Below are 16,238 nucleotides of genomic sequence, written 5' to 3' on the forward strand. Positions count from 1 at the left end.
GGGGGGGGTTCCTGGTTGCCTTTCTAGGCGTCTCATCCTTACGCTACGTGCAAAACACAGACCAGGGAAACCCCAAAACACAGACAAGGGAAACCCGTATCTTGGAAAGATGGAGCGCGCAGAATTGTAGCAATCCAATTTTGTCAATATAAACGGCGCATCTGAATTTTTTACTAACTCGGTTATGGTATTATGGAGTGCACACTACTTTCTGTCTTTTCAAAACCTCCATGGGGGTGCCTGGGCGGCTCAGTTGGTTAACTGTCCGACTTTGGCTCAGGTCATGATCTCATTGTTGGTGGGTTCCAGCCCCGCATGGGGCTCTGTGTTGACAGCTCAGAGCCTGGAGCCTGCTTTGGATTCTGTGTCTTCCTCTCTCTCTGCCCCTCCCACACTCATGCTCTGTCTCTCAAAAGTGAAAAACATTTAAAAAAAATTTTTTTTAATAAAATGCAGGGGCACCTGGGTGGCTCAGTCAGTTGAGCATCCGACTTGAGCTCAGCTCGTGATCTCACAGTTTGTGGGTTCAAGCCCCGCGTGGGGCTCTGCGCTGACAGCTGGGAGCCTGGAGCCTGCTTCGGATTCTGTGTCTCCCTCTCTCTGCTCCTCCCCTGCTGGCACTCTGTGTCTTTCTCTCAAAAATAAATAAGCTTTTTAAAAAATTGAATACAAATCTTCACAAAATGCTCACTTTGTCAGCACATATACTAAAACAACTTCAGAAAGATAGGTTTCCCAATAGAAAGTAAATTATGTATACATATGTAAAAATATATGCGTATATATTTACATAATTTATATGCTTAAAGTATAGCGATACATATAAATTATATATATGCTGATATATATTTGTGTATTTACATATGAATGCTATCATTTTGTATAATTTTTATTTTATATATGTTTTATATGTACAAACTATGTATTTCATATATATAAAATATCAGCATACATGTAAGTTGTATATTACAAAATACGCATGTCATTATATATTTTTATATATATAAAACCAACATGGAATATGTTATATATCATATATATATATAAAATATCAGTACATATGTTGTACATTCATAAAACTAAACAGTCTCTTGTTAATTTGGATGTGACTGGATTCATTGTGTTTTGAAGCTGATGCATATGCTTATTGATGGCACTTAATGCCAATTTGATAAATTCGAGTATCTGCTTCTTGTCAGTCATTCAAGGAGACTTTCAATCAATATAATTATCACATAACCTGGTAGACATGACCTGAGAAGCTGTCGGCAGACGGAATCATCATGAAAAGACCTTCACGCAAACTTTAAGTGAAGCAACGTCCCAACTAGTTTGTCCTCATAATATGCTACCATTTTGTTTCCACTAAGGACCTAAACTGTCAAAGTGTTTGGTTGAGACGGTATTTTTCCCACATGACAAACTGTGACTACCTTCCGGCTTTACGGCTTTATAGTTCAGTTGATGCCGCTGTTTTGAACCGTCTACGATTCCCCCGCCTCCCTCGGCTTTCCACGTGGCTGTGTTTTCCGCTTTAACTAATTCAGGTTTCTCCACTTTCTGCTTTCCCCTTCTAGAGCCCCGGCTTGAGACAGGGGTCCCCCCTGTTCTGTTGGGGAGATGCTTCGCGAACCCCCCGGCAGATGCCTGAAACCACAAATGGTAGTGAACCCTACATACACCGGGGTAATTGATGAACAGGCGCAGAAGAGAGTAACGATAACTCAGAATACAACAGAACAATTCTAATAATATACTGTAATCAAAGTTATGTGACTGCCTCTCAAAAATCTCTCCTTTTTTAAATATTTATTTTGAAGGGGAGGGGCAGAGAGAGGGAGACACAGAACCCACCATGAGATCATGACCTGAGCCGAAGTCGGACGCTTAACCGACTGAGCCACCCTGCCGCCCCGTCTCTCTCAGAACATCTTACTGTTCTGGACTCACCCTCCGTGTTGCGATGAGGGGAGAAGACAATATGCCCGCGGATGAGGTGAGGTGAAGATTGCCAGTGTTGTGACCCCGTGAGTCACGAGGTACGGACCTTCTGACACCAGGTCAGCAGGTGCACCAACGCGACCACGTAAGAGACTGCAGGTAACTGACCCCGCAGGAAGGGAAACCAGGGATGAGGCTGGGGGGCGGGGGTCTACCGTACTCCCCAACTCTGCCCATTTAACTATGACTTCGCTTGCGTGTATCATAAATTTTCTCTCTGGGTCTGCTTCACGGTCCTGCCTCGGCTCCTGGGGTACATTTCTGCTGTTCATCCTGAACTCTCTGTGCTAATAAGACAAAGATGAATCCAAAGTAACATTTTGGCCTTATGGGGCTACGTTTTTTTGCATTTGTATTTTTTTTTAGTTTTCCAAATGTCGACTGTTCAGTGATTCTGACTCTCTCATCACATCAATTCCAAATAACTCTCTGTACTGCAATCTAAGCTATCCCGGCTCTTTCCACACCAGGAGCTCAGCACGTGCGGGGTTGACAACACACATATGCACACTGATGCTTCTGCAGCACAGAGATCCAGCCTGATGGCTTACGACTGGGACACACCCCAGAAATGCCCTAGGCCAGGCAGCCTTCTTTTCGCCAAAGCTCCGGGTCACCTCCCCATCCTGTATGGAACAAATTCACCTGTTTGTATAACTCCAGGACTTTGTCCTGTTAAAGTAGCTGAAGTGTGGCAGTACACCGTCCTTGTCTGGAAATTATAAACGGAACCAAATTGCTAATATTTAAGCTCTATGGCCCTGGTGATTTTGCTATTAACTACGTGAGAAAGACTTATGAGCACTCCATTAAGCTACTATTTTCCTGAACACTGAACACAGGATGTGAGAGATTAAACACACATGCGCGCACATACACACACACACACACACACACACACACACTAGAAGGGAGATTTGGATATAAAACTTCTGTGTCCTTCATCATAAGACTGTGGCTCATGTTTTACTATTTCCACCCACCCCACACACACTTTTTTTTTTACTTCTAACGAGGTACAAAATGGCCTTATCATATGGATAATAAACAAAAAACAAACAACATAGTCTTCTTTATCTTCCTACTTGTTAGCCTTCAACAGATACTGAATAAATAAATAAATATAACGGAGGGGAAAAAGAATACCAAGTTCATTTCTCCAGATGACCCTGGCAATTTAAACAGTCTCCAGGAACTTTAGATTGCCTTTGTTTTTCTTTGTGCTCTGCCAATAAAATATAATGCAAGGATACTCGATAGAGTTCTGTGATTGCAGTTATGTAATTTGGGTGGAACTCATTACAAAGAATCTCACATCATCTGGCACGTCCCTGAATCTACTAGCGTGAGGGTTCTCAAGTCCTCAGATGTGCTGGTCTCCAGGGTCAAAGTCAGGTGTGGCCTACGACACGTGAGGTTCTCCGAAATTAGTTGATCTGGGATCCTCCTTAACCGAGGATCCCTGACTGGGAGCTCTTCCCACACCCATTGCTATGATGTTTGCATGTGTTTTGAAAACAATCACCACAAAAAAAAATCTTTCTCTGGGACTATGTAATCTACAAGCAAGGCCAGCTTGCCCATGACTGATGTTGTCTGTTTTCAAGGCTGGTTCATGAAGTTCAAAGATCTAACATGGTAGAAAAAAATAGATTATATGAAGGGTGGTAGAATATGACACAATTATCTGTGATTCTTTTAAATCTATGAGACTCAAGTACATGAGGATTCAAGGTATTTTTCTTGCCTTCGGAATGCAAAATACCTAACTATCGCCAATTGACTTTTATAAGGACCATAAGGAATTGGCTGGGATCAACAAGGGCAGTTCAATGACCATGCATCAACACAACCATCTGAGACGACAGAAAATATCTCAGGAGCACTCAATTCTTGGTTGAGTCAACGTAATCTGTTGTATGTATGTATTACTCATAGAATGTAGTAAAATATAAATCAGTGTTTTATAAACACAGGTTTGACAGCTTTTAAAACTATAACCAGCCAAGGGGAGCCAGGGTGGCTCAGTCGGTTGAGCATCTGACTCTTGATTTCAGCTCAAGTCATGATCCCAGGGTCATAGGTTTGAGCCCTGTGTTGGGATTCTCTGTCTGTCTCTTTGTTTGCCCTTGTCCCCTGCTCGTGCTATCTCTTTCTCTTAAAAAAATATATATATATTATATATATATATTTGTCTAAATATATATTTAATATATATCTCTGAATATATATTATAAATATACATTTCTAATATATATGACATAGATTATATGTTGCTCAGGATGATATAGATTTCTAATATATGTTACATTTCTCCCTAAAATACATATATTATATATATTTCTCTCTAAAATATACATTATACATTTCCCTCTAAAAATATATATTCTATATATTTCTTTCTAAAATATATATAACTTCTAAATATATATTATATACTTATTTCTCTCCAACATATTATATATTGCTCAAGATGAAAAGCCACACACATATAGCATGTGAAGAATTCTATCAAATTGTCATAGAATTCTTTGCCACTAACATTTGCTACTCTTTTCTGATGATTGGATGCATTCTTCGTATCTGGTTACCTTTATTATTCCCTCAGCCCTTTAAAGACAAGTGAGTTCTCCTCACTCACCCAAACAGAAGAAAGCCAGGGAGAAAGGGACCCATAATAACACCAGAAAATGGGAGAGGTGATATACATCCATGAACCAAAGCCCTTCATAACTTTACTGTGAGCACCCACACACGGGTTTTTGAGCGTACGTATATTCCCAAATTCATCTCTTCGCTACCGGCACTGACTTACGCCCACGCCTGTAACTGGCACATAGGACGTGCTCAACGAAATAGGTCAACCAAAACAAGACCAAACGTCTGCGGCAGGGAGAAGCCAGTTTCCAGAAAACCACGAAAATCCCTTAGTCACTCCATTTCTTTCCTGCCAGCGTAAAGACTTCCCCCATTCCCGAGCCTCCCGTATTGATTTTTCATCGTGAGCAAGGCCAGGCAAGAGACCAGGTCAAGAGAACCTATCCCACAGTGGGGACAGGGATACGCAGAGGCTGTCCTTGCCCATGACGGTCACCAACGTGCCCTGGCGCTCTTTCCTGCTGACCTCCACACAACCTCGGAGAGAGTCTCGGTTTTTTTTTACGGTATTTTTTGTTCTCATTTTGAGTACAGTCGACACCTAACGTTACATTACTTTCAGGTGCTCTCAGTCTCTCCTGGTGGGAGCAGACATTGCCTGTATCCAGGCAGGAAAGATACACGGGTTGCCACATGTTCCCACTGACATAAGAGGTCCCAAATGGTTCACAAAAGCACACTAAGTACCAATTAATTACATTCCTGTGAGCACTGCAATATGCTAGCCAGCACATCAACAGTAATTCATCGTGAAGCTATAGTTTCTGTGGACCGTTAAATGCAGATACCATGGGCCAGCCTGGAAAGCTACTTACCATTTACGACTCATTGTTCTGCAAAACACATGACTGCATATTTGCCTAGATCGATACACGTAGTACATGTTTACACGAAATGTTCATAGATTAACTTATCACGTAGGCTATGTGTTTATATAAAATCATAAAACACATAATTGTATATATCTATAGATCTGAAAAAGTTAAGTATATAAAAGCTTTTCAATGAATTACAACAAATTTAGAGGATTTCGTCAATTACATAAATCGTATATAAATATAATTATATAAATGGATAGCGTCTAAGTACAGTTAGATGACTGTATATACATTTATAAATCTATATTGAAATGGAAACACAAGAATGCCAACTTCATTTCTCTAGAGTACAATCATAACTAGTACATATACAATCATATACTAGTAATTATATATATTTAAATGAAGTTTGGCTAGTTAAACGCTGGACAGTTTCTACATACAATTTGCCAATACAACTATTTTATGCACCTGGGTGGTGCAGTCAGTTAAGCGTCTGACTCTTGATTTCAGCTCAGGTCGTGATCTCACGGTTCATGGGTTTGAGTCCCGCGTTGGTCTCTATGCTGACAGGGCGGAATCTGGTTGGGATTCTCTGTCTCTCCTTCTCTCTGCCCCTCCCCTGCTCACTCAGTCTCTTTCTCTCTCTCTCTCAAAATAAATGAATAAACTTAAAAAAAAAAAAACTATTCTATGTAAGAAACAGATCGTAGTTATGTTGTGTCCGTAAGTGTCCTGATGTGTCGGGGACTTCAGTGTGTTTGCTGTCTCGTAAAGTAGCGTAATCCTATTTTACAAGAACCCGTGCAGGGTGGTGTAGTGAGAAGCCAGGACAAACCCTGGCTCCCGCACTCATTCACCCCTGCTGCGGATGTCGGTGGGGATTTGTCGGGGCTTCCCGGTAGGTGCACTGTGAGTGAACACGCCATGTGGCAGGAGAGTGCCAAGGAGGGAGCCGAGACCAGAAAGAGACTAAGATCAGTTTCACAACCGTTGTGGCTTTGAGCTTCTCCGTGTTTACTAAGGGAAACGCTGGGTCTCTCTACTGTGCTGATACAACGCGCGTTCAACTGAGCCACAAGGTTTCAATGGCAACAGTCTCTGAGCAGAGCCCTTATGGCAGCAAAGAAAGGTGTGCGAGATCCTAGGAGGCAGATAAAGGGGTATGGGTTTAGCCTTTTCAAGTGAGTGTCCGGGCTGGTCCTTGAAACAACTGTCAACTTCTCCAGCCCAGTGTGCAACAACCTACGACACCAGTGTCCCTGAGGGGTGCCATTTTGTCACACCTATATCATATAGATTTTTTCACCATTGACACGGGTCATTGATACATTGTTACAAAATATTACTCAAGGGGCGCCTGGGTGGCTCAGTCGGTTAAGCATCCAACTTTGGCTCAGGTCACAATCTCACAGTTGGTGGGTTCGAGCCCCACATCGGGCTCTGTGCTGGCAGCTCGGAGCCTGGAGCTTGCTTCGGATTCTGTGTCTCCCTCTCTCTCTGCCCCTCCCCCACTCACGCTCTGTCTCTCTCTCTCTCAAAAATAATAAACATTAAAAATTTTTTAAAGAGAATATTATTTTAGTTATAAGACAAAACTTGAAGGAATCCAGCTGATTACGGACGAGTGCCTTCATTTTCAAATGACCAGGACTTACAAGCGCTACTTTGTACATAATTCACATGATGACTATTTTAATATGACTAACCCTCGGTGAGTGATGCAGAGAAGGCACGGAAAATGGGACAAGATCACATATTGCCTCCTGGTATGTTGTTTCGTGTGCTGATCTAATGTGTCGCACTGGCCGAGAAAAACACTGTGTGCAAGAAATAGGTCCTGGTTAGGACCGTGCATCGGAGCATGTCTGTATACAGAAACACACACGCTGCGGTCCTTACCTTTAGACCACGAAGGCAGGTCTCACTGACTTAGAAACGCAGTGAACAATGAGACAAGGGTTTAAAAAATGTGCATGTTTCTACGTTTTGCCACCTAGTGCATTCACAGCTCTACTTGGGTAGGAAACATTTGAAAACAATAAAGGCACATGATGTCACACTGTGGTGTCTACAACCCACAGCACTCTTTCTGAGAGCACAGATCAATGCTGCAGACCATCCATGTAATGGGATATGTGTCCCCGCCCCAACTGAAAACCAAACACGGGTGACGCTGAAATATGAAACAACGAAAACGACACAGAGAGCAAATCCCATCAGGGCTATGAGAACAGAGCAAGAGACCTCTTCCAAGCTTTGCAAAAATAACCATCCACGTACAGGGCCGCGTCCTATCACTGCCATTCGGTTTCATTAACCTTGGTTCTCTTTTATTTTTATTTTGTTTCAGAGAGCAGAGGGAGACAGAATCCCAAGCAGGCTCCACACGCAGCACAGAGCCCAATGTGGGGCTCAATCTCACAACCCTGGGACCATGACCTGAGTGGAAATCAAGAGCTGGACGCTCAACCGACTGAGCCACCCAGGCTCCCCACCTTGCTTCTTTTTTAAAGGATTCAAGGGGCGCCTGGGTGGCTCAGTCGGTTGAGCGTCCGACTTCGGCTCAGGTCACGATCTCACGGTCCGCGAGTTCGAGCCCCGCGTCGGGCTCTAGGCTGATGGCTCAGAGCCTGGAGCCTGCTTCCGGTTCTGTGTCTCCCTCTCTCTCTGCCCCTCCCCCGTTCATGCTCTCTCTCTGTCTCAAAAATAAATAAACGTTATAAAAAAAAATGTAAAGGATTCAAAACTTTACCAAGAAATGCAACTTCAAACTAAGCAAGTCTTTTCTTTTTATTGTAGAAAGCAAGCAGGGAAAGTTCAATACTCTTAGAAAGTGCACTTTTGGGGGCACCTGGGTGGCTCAGTCTGTTGAGCATTGGCTCAGGTCATGATCTCACAGTTTGTGAGCTCGAGCCTCCCATCAGGCTCACTGCTGTCACAGCTGAGCCCGCTTGGAATCTTCGGTCTCCCTCTCTCTCTCTCTCTCTCTCTCTGCCCCTCCCACCAACGCGTGTTCTCTGTCTCCTCCATTCCTCCCACGCGGAAAAAGCACAACTAGCCAGAAACAAAATCGTAAATTGCGCCAAGAGGAGGAGATGCCCACAGGTATCTAAAACAGTCAAATTTGAAGACGCAAAGAGTGTGATGGCTTGCCAGGGGCTGCGTAAAGGGGGAAATGGGCGTTAGGAACCAGCGGGTATATTGTTTCAGGTGAGCAAGACGAGAAAGTTCTAGAGAGGCGCTAGGACAACCTTTTACCCAGAGTCAGCAATACTGCGAGGTACACTTAGGAGTTTCCTAACAGGACAGACCACAATAAAATATGATGGAAAACACACCTGCAACATAACTTCAAGACCCAGGGTCTCATCATCCCTCAGGGATTAGCCTCTGGAAACCAGAGTGCTCACCAATATTAACACGCACGACCAAGAAAGGTCCAGTTGTGATCCCAACACTGCACTCTGTGACTGTGGCAAACCACTCTTTACATAACATGCATTTTAAAGAAAGCCACCCAAACAAAACCCTGGATTATTTCCAAACAGCTGTGAAAGCACATGGCCTTTCATTGACACTACTCTGAATAAAGATTTGTCTCCTGGAGATTTATTCCAGTGAGGCTTTAGTGGCTTTATGCTTCCTTGTTTCCTCCCCCAATTATACACAGATTACTCTTCTCCCCTGTGGAATCAGTTCAGTACCTCATCTTACTATGGACTTTATGTTTGCTGGGGCCTGGCTTTGTTTTGCTTTAGGTACCGCTTCTGGGAGGAAGGAGGTTGGTTTAAGAACAAAAAAGAGCAGCATTCTGGAAACTGGGCAATTTGCACAGGCAGGTAGAGCTCACTGAGGTCCATGCACACCTGGGACAGGTGCACTCAACACTCGGTGTCTCAAGTGTGCTGAGAGGCCCAACTGGACTGGCTATTCTGGGCGAACAACCTTCCATTCACATGACTTATGAGCTTTGACTCAGTCCTTTTTTGGCTTGTTTGTGGAGCAGCACCACTGCAGGCAGAAAAGCTTCTCCTACATGTTTGTCTAAAGGCCGTAAAGGGCAAAATGGCAAGCTCGTAGGCAGTCCCTCTTGTTTTTCCCGATGCTCCTCTGTGCTATTCTGTCCTGCCCAAGAAAAATGACGAAGGGTTTCCCATCCTGCCATCCGCGAAGCAAAGAACAGTGGAGGCTTTGAGCGGCCAAATGTAGGTTGTTTGGAGAAAAATGACAAAACTGGAAAATATTCATTGAGTGAGTGGCCCATGAATGGTCACTGCACACAACAGATGACCTAATTGCCTCGAAGTGCATGGCCTTCAACTTGGGAGATTTGCAGTTTCTCTCCTTGACTGGGCAAAAGCTGGACATTCGATTTGAAACTGGGAGCTGACATGTTTAAGAAGTCAGTTGTTACTACATACGAGGCACGGTCTGTCTTAACGTAATTATTATTGTTTAACATGATTAAGTAGAACACGAAGTCTCTTCTCACAGGAGAAAAAGAAACCAACAACAAAAAACAAACAGGCAACTGATTTAAACTAACCCCCGAACATAGTTTTCTCATTTGGGAATGTAATACACATTCATAAGGCAGAAAACATCATAGAAAGAACACAGACTGGTTTATATACTACAAAAAAATCTGTTCTTTACACGTGAAATCAGCATCGTAAAATCAGCTTTCACCATGTTGGGAATTTCAGCATGTTTTAACCAGATAAGTCTATCTGCAGAGTGAGGGTTTAGGGTCTTAAAATATTTTCATGATGAAACTTCATTTGAATAAAATAAATCCCATCAACAAGTTGCATCATTGACAATACTCGACCGTGAACTCGATGTTTAAAACATGTTGTACCAATTAAAATGACGGCACCTTAAATAGCAGCCAGACCCCATGCACCTGAATGTTTACTTTTCAGAGAACCATCTCTAGCCTTTTTTTTTCCTTTTTCTTTTTCTTTTTTTTTTTTTTTTTTTTTTTTTTTTTTTTTTGTGGTCTGGGCATAAGGGCCCTATATTATATTCTAAAGAGTTCTGAAACAGTGGTTTGCACATTCTGAAACCAATGTAACAGGCTTAGTCAGTAAGCACGCTATCTTTGTGCAGAGACCAGAAGCTTTCCACAAATTACTACAAAGGAAACCGAATGAAAAGGCTAAGTTCAGAAATAAAGAAAAAACCCCCGTGCACTGACCAGTCTACATTCCGTACCAAAAACAAAACAAAGCAAAGCAAAACAAAAGGAACTTTAGACAATCCTCAACTTCAAGCAGTTGCAAATCTATGCAAATCTACTAACAGCTGTATACCTGCATTATTCACCTGACGTAGCCATCAGTCACTTACCAAGTATCTTTTCTATTCTTAGATTTCGGTTAAAAATTAGCCGGACCACTGGATTTAAGGCCAAATGTACATTCAACGTTATTTCTTTAAGAAAAAGAAAAGAAAAAACACAAAGGAAAGCAACAATTCCTTTACCCCCCAAAAATATGTCAACAGAGCCTAGAAATAGCATCAAAGCACAGCCATTAACGTTAAATTCCTGCTCCAAATCATCCTGATTTTCCAAAGAAAACCGTCATCTCATTTGAATTCTGTGATTTAAAACTGATGAAGTAATCTTTCCCCTGCTACAATTGGCCCTGATTATTTTCTTACATGTCAAAGATGATTCTCTTTCAAACTGCCACAGACACACAGATACGGCATACACACGAGCCACAGATATACTGCATTTCCTTGGGGAATACCATACTGAAGGTCCAATCTGAAAAATATACAGTTGCAGAGCCCTCGATGAAATTGTTACCTTCTCGATAGGGGGACAGATACCAAAAGAAAACGAAAAAAAAAAATTTTTTTTTCTGGAAATAAGGGACGCATGGAACCATGTGCCAATTCCGCGACCCTCCTACGCCCCATCTACCTAGGGAAGTCTATGATGAGGTTTTCACAATCGCTGTTCACCTCTGTGCACAGACGAAAGGCACGCAGTCTCTCTCCAGGCTCCCCACCGCCCCCGGGAAAGTGCAGATTTCTGTGCAGTGTGCTCGTTTCTCTGGGCTCAGCCACCCTCTAGGAAACCGGTAAGCCTCTCCCTTCCAACCGGGCAGCTCTGTCAGCGGCTGATGTTGCTTTGTTCTGACGGAAACTCAGACCTTTCTGTACAGCCTGGTCCTTTAATGTCTGGCTGAGGAATACTACCTACCCACAAAGGTCTTCAGCGGGCACTCGGATGCTGTCTGCAGGACGCCCACACCAGCTGCAAATTCTGCACCACCCTAAGTAGGTTTCCCTAAACTTTTTCTTTGCTTTTTTTTCTGCTTTTTGGTTGCCTTTTTTTTTCCCCCTTCCCGGCGTCCCCTCAAATTCTGGTAAAGTGCTGACTCTGGGCAGGGACCTCGCTCGCCCCACCTCTCCCCAGGAAACTGTTAATGCGACGCGCCCTTGATGTCGACGCCTGGCCAGCGCTGGATCCTTTCAAAAAGCATAAGATATGAGCACAGAAAACCGTCGTACCCCCCCCCCCCGCCACCACCATCAACTGACCAAATAAGAAGCGGAAAAAAAAAAAAAAATCAAATCCAATGAAAAGAAGAATCCATACCACCACCTTGTGGATTGCGCTGGCAAGAACAGCACCTGCTGGGTTCAACAGCCCCCCACCCGGCAGCCCTCACCCCAAATTTCTTAAGTTGGGTGCAAATGAGACATGGGGACCCGCGGTGCTCGCTCGGGCCCAAACTCGCCGGCGCAGGGGGGTTAATCCAGTCCGCGCGCTCACCCGGCGCAGGCCGGAGCTGCAACCTGGACGCACGCGGCCCCCGCCGCCCCCGGGTCCACGGCGCTTGCCTGCTGCGCCCCCTCCCCTCGCCAGCCCCTCAACAGCAGCCCAGTGCCTCGGAAAATAAGTAGAAAGAGGCCCGCACCTGCCGGTCGGTTCAGAAGAAGCAGTCAGCCAAAATTTAAAAAAATAAATAAATGTAAAAAAGCAAGGCGCTGGGGAAGGGGCGGGAGAGCTGCGGAGGACGTCCTCGCCCCGCGCCCTCCAGGCGGGACGCGCGCTCCCAGGTGGGCCCCGCGGGCCTGGGGGGAGGGGTGCGGGGCTCGGCGCGCCCCCGCCCCGGGCAGAAAGGGCGCCGCGTCTGGCGGCGAGCAGGCGGCGGAATGGTGCGCCCGGGCCCAGGGCTGCGCGCCGCACGGGGCCCCGCTCCCCGCGCGCACAGACACCCGCGCCCTGGACTCCCGGCTTGCGCGCCACCCCCCGCCGCCGCCGCCGCCGCCACCGGGGGCCGCGGGAGCCGCGGCAGGGAGGGGGGAGGGGACGGCCCGGGGGTCGGGAGCGGGGGCGGGGACCTCGGGCCCTCCGCGCGCAGCCACCACCGCCCCCCACTCCCGAGCCCCCGCAGGGTCTGCGGCCGAGCGACACCTCCCCCCGCTCCCCACCCCCCGCCCGCACTTCCGCAGGTCGGGCCACGCGGGTGCAGGCGCAGGCTGGGGGCGCCGCGGAGGCCTTGGGGAGGGGGCGGGACTCAAGTTCAGCGGCTCGCTCCGGGGGGCCACCCCCCTGTGGTGCTTCCCCCCCACCCCCCAGCCTCCGCCTCCAGCAGCTGGTGGCCGGATCTCCACGACCTGCTTGGCCCACTGGGGCGGGACGGGGGGTGGGGGTGGCCAGGCCGAGCCGCGCGGGGTTGGGGGTGAGCGGGGGGCACCAATGGGCCGCGAAAGCGGGGGCCGGGAGGGAATTCGCAGCGCGGGACGGCCGAGAGCGTTGAGATGGGGGTTCCTCGCCAGGTTGCCCGAGGCTATCGGGGTGCTGCACAGATCCCCATCGACTCCCCAGACCCCTGCCCCCACCCCAGACCGGGGCACCGGTCGGCCGTGCGTCCCGCGGGCTCTGCTCCCGGGAACCGACTGGGGTCTGCGTCCCCTGAGACCCGGGCTGGGGCGCCCGGCGCCCGTCCCCGCAGCCACCAACTTTTGTGGTCCTGCAGACCAGCGGGCAGCGCGGGGCTGGTGCCCGGGCGTCCGCTCAGTGGCCCCCGGAAAGGTCCAGGCCAGACCCAGAGGCTCCCGAAGCAGCAACCCCCCCCCCCCCGCTTTCCGCCGCTCGCCTCCCCCCTACCCACACGCACGGGAGAAGGGGGGCACGGAGCCCGCTCCCCAGCTTTGCAGAAACAGCTCGAAGCTACCGTCATTGGAGTGTCCAGCCGGGGTCTCCGGCGCGCCCGGGTCGCTCCCCAGCAAAGCCCAGCCAGGTCCTAATCAATCACGTGCGTTATTTCGTGCATCACAACAGCCGTCATGTTCTACGAGACCAGCAGAGAGGAAGGAGGAAAAAAAAAAAAAAAACCAAAAGCAACAACAACAAAAAAACCCGCTTAATGCAACCCCAGCCAAGCCTGTTTTCCTTTTTTCTCTCTGGTTAACCCAAAAAAAGCACCCCAGGAGGGTGGTAGCTGACAGTTTCCTTAAAGAAGGAGGAAAAAAAAAAAAAAAAGCTCGCGGTTGCTCAGTCTCCAGAAGTATTCCTGTCTTCATCTCCGGTCCCGGTTTGCAGGGAGCTGACGCTTTGCTCCTGCTCAGCCTCTACTGCAGATATATTTTTTTCCCCTCCTGTCCTCGCCACACTCTTGTGTTTATTTGTATGTAAGACAACGCTACTTTGTAAACACATCACACACGGCCCCAGCGCCGTTCAAATAGCTGATTGCAGCAAAATTCGTTCAAACCACGGTGGTCCCAATTTTTTTTTTTTTAAGTCAACAGGGAAAAAAAAAAAAAGCAAATGTTTCTGTGGAAATGTGCATGAAGCTTGCACAGGACACGCCGCACATACATGTCCCCAGTCCCACCCACACCTATAAGGAAATGGAGCGGCAGATGGCAGAAAGTCCTGTCCGAATTCTCAAAATAAAATGCAATAATAATAATAATAAAAAAATGTCAGAGGGGAACGCAGCTCGAGTGTTTTCCAGGAGGCTTAGCATCCTCTTTTGCTGGGGAAGCACACACAGGTCCAAATGTTTCAAAGGCTTTACAAATAAACAAATAACCCAGAGACACATCTGAAAACGGCACCTACCTTTAGCCGTGGAAAAATCTGCATTGGCTCTGAGTGTTCTTTTTCACACATCCAGATTTTTCTAGGGAATCCTGACCGCGGGTAGGATTCAGGAGGCTGTGTGCGAGTCCAGGAGCCTGGGCTTTGTCCAAATCCCAACTAGATGTGCTCATCCAAAGGAATGCGGGGACCACCGAGGCCGGCCGCTTGGAGGAAATTCGTTGTTTGTGCCCTAAAATAGTCAGGAAGAGAAAGCAAGACAGTGGGAGCAGGAAGGGCACGGCGAGGTCTGAATAAGAGCTCTGTGCTGAGAGACACAGACGGGTCTGCAAGGAAAAGGGAGATTGAAGCGAGAGCTCCCGATGTCTCCCCGATCCCCCTCTGCTATTGGACCAAACTGAATGAAATTTACAAAGCCAGCAGCCAATAGATCTCCGCACTCGGTCCCATCACTACAGAAACCACATCCACAGCTACAAGGAAATGCAAAGAGCAGCTAATCTCGGCGCAAAGCAACTGTAACAGACATTCCCGGGGCCAGGGTGGCGAAACAGGTGAGCGCGCCACACTGGGCCACCATGCCAGGAGCGCGAGCGCGCAGCAAAGCTTGCTCTCTGCCTGCTCTGCTCCCCCACCCCACCTCCCCCTTTTGCAGCATCGTCCACACCACACACGCTACAGTATTTGCAAACATCTTTAACTCTTTGAGGCTTTGCTCTGCAAAGAGTGCCACCCATGTGCAGCTATTCCCTCGTGGTCAGGCTGACAAATGTGTTACTGTACGTTATGTTACTGTGGTTATATTGGCAGGGAACGGTATCTTTGGGCGGGGGGGCAGTAAAATTACAATGAAGGTCTGTAAAGGACAGAGTCTCCTTTATGCCCAGGTGATGGGTCCAGACGTTTTGTGTGTTTCTTCTCTGACACAGTAATGGTTTCGATGAATACCAGATAACGGAGATGTTGCCAGGATTTGGCTAGCGGTTTTTAAATACTCGTCTTCACTTTCAGGGCCCGGGAGTTTTATGTTTCCCAGCCAGCTTCAAGTTTGGTGATACGACCTGTTATTTATCATTGGCTTTCCATGGGCAACGTATGAAGTCCCTAAGTGATAAACCCTGGGGACAGTGTATACTGTTGTGGCAATATGAGAGATTCTGAAACTACACTGCTTGAATGCAGGTTGCATATGACCTTAGGTGTCCATTTAAATGTTCGGTCTCTGTCTCTGCATCTATAAATGGGGAAGAGAAAAGTAACCACTTCCTTATATCATGATGATACGAGCTGGGTAAACACAGGACTCAACACGCAAGAAGCTCTAAAGAAATGCTTGCTTTTCTTAAAATTAGTTCACAGGCCTACGAATTTATTTATCGAAGGGAAAAGATAGTGTCCCCTGTCCATAGGACATCCTCTGCACTTAGCGGGCAAACTTAGGCATCCAACCTGCAGTAGGTATTTGCTGTGTGCATACAGAGATTCCTCACAAGCTTTGAGACAAGAACTCATTGGGATGTGTCCAACAAACGGGAAGGTGAGGTACACTGGGTCAGGGGACTTACTCTCATGTCAAGGGTCTACCCTTGCTAGCTTTGACTTGCTGCAAAGTCTGTTATGTTCTGTGAATCTTAGAGACCACATCTGTTGAACGGTGATTTAAAAACACTCTTTTGTGGGTTTCT

At 46.8% G+C, this 16,238-nt stretch overlaps 1 protein-coding gene across 2 annotated transcripts in view; it reads right to left on the bottom strand.

Annotated features, from left to right (window-relative positions):
- The window catches only part of NLGN4X (neuroligin 4 X-linked), a 313,846-nt gene extending 298,945 nt beyond the window's left edge, over positions 1 to 14,901 (bottom strand). The window contains exon 1 of one of the 2 annotated variants that reach the window (XM_015541539.2): positions 14,575 to 14,901. The gene's annotated coding sequence lies outside the window, so the exon portion shown is untranslated. Of the gene's footprint in view, positions 1 to 13,624; positions 13,693 to 14,574 lie in introns of those variants that run through there. The other variant, XM_042974580.1, reaches the window with a different exon arrangement.
- Between the last annotated feature and the right edge of the window lie 1,337 nt (positions 14,902 to 16,238).

Source organism: Panthera tigris, chromosome X, assembly GCF_018350195.1.
Source record: "Panthera tigris isolate Pti1 chromosome X, P.tigris_Pti1_mat1.1, whole genome shotgun sequence".
Lineage (NCBI taxonomy): Eukaryota > Metazoa > Chordata > Mammalia > Carnivora > Felidae > Panthera > Panthera tigris.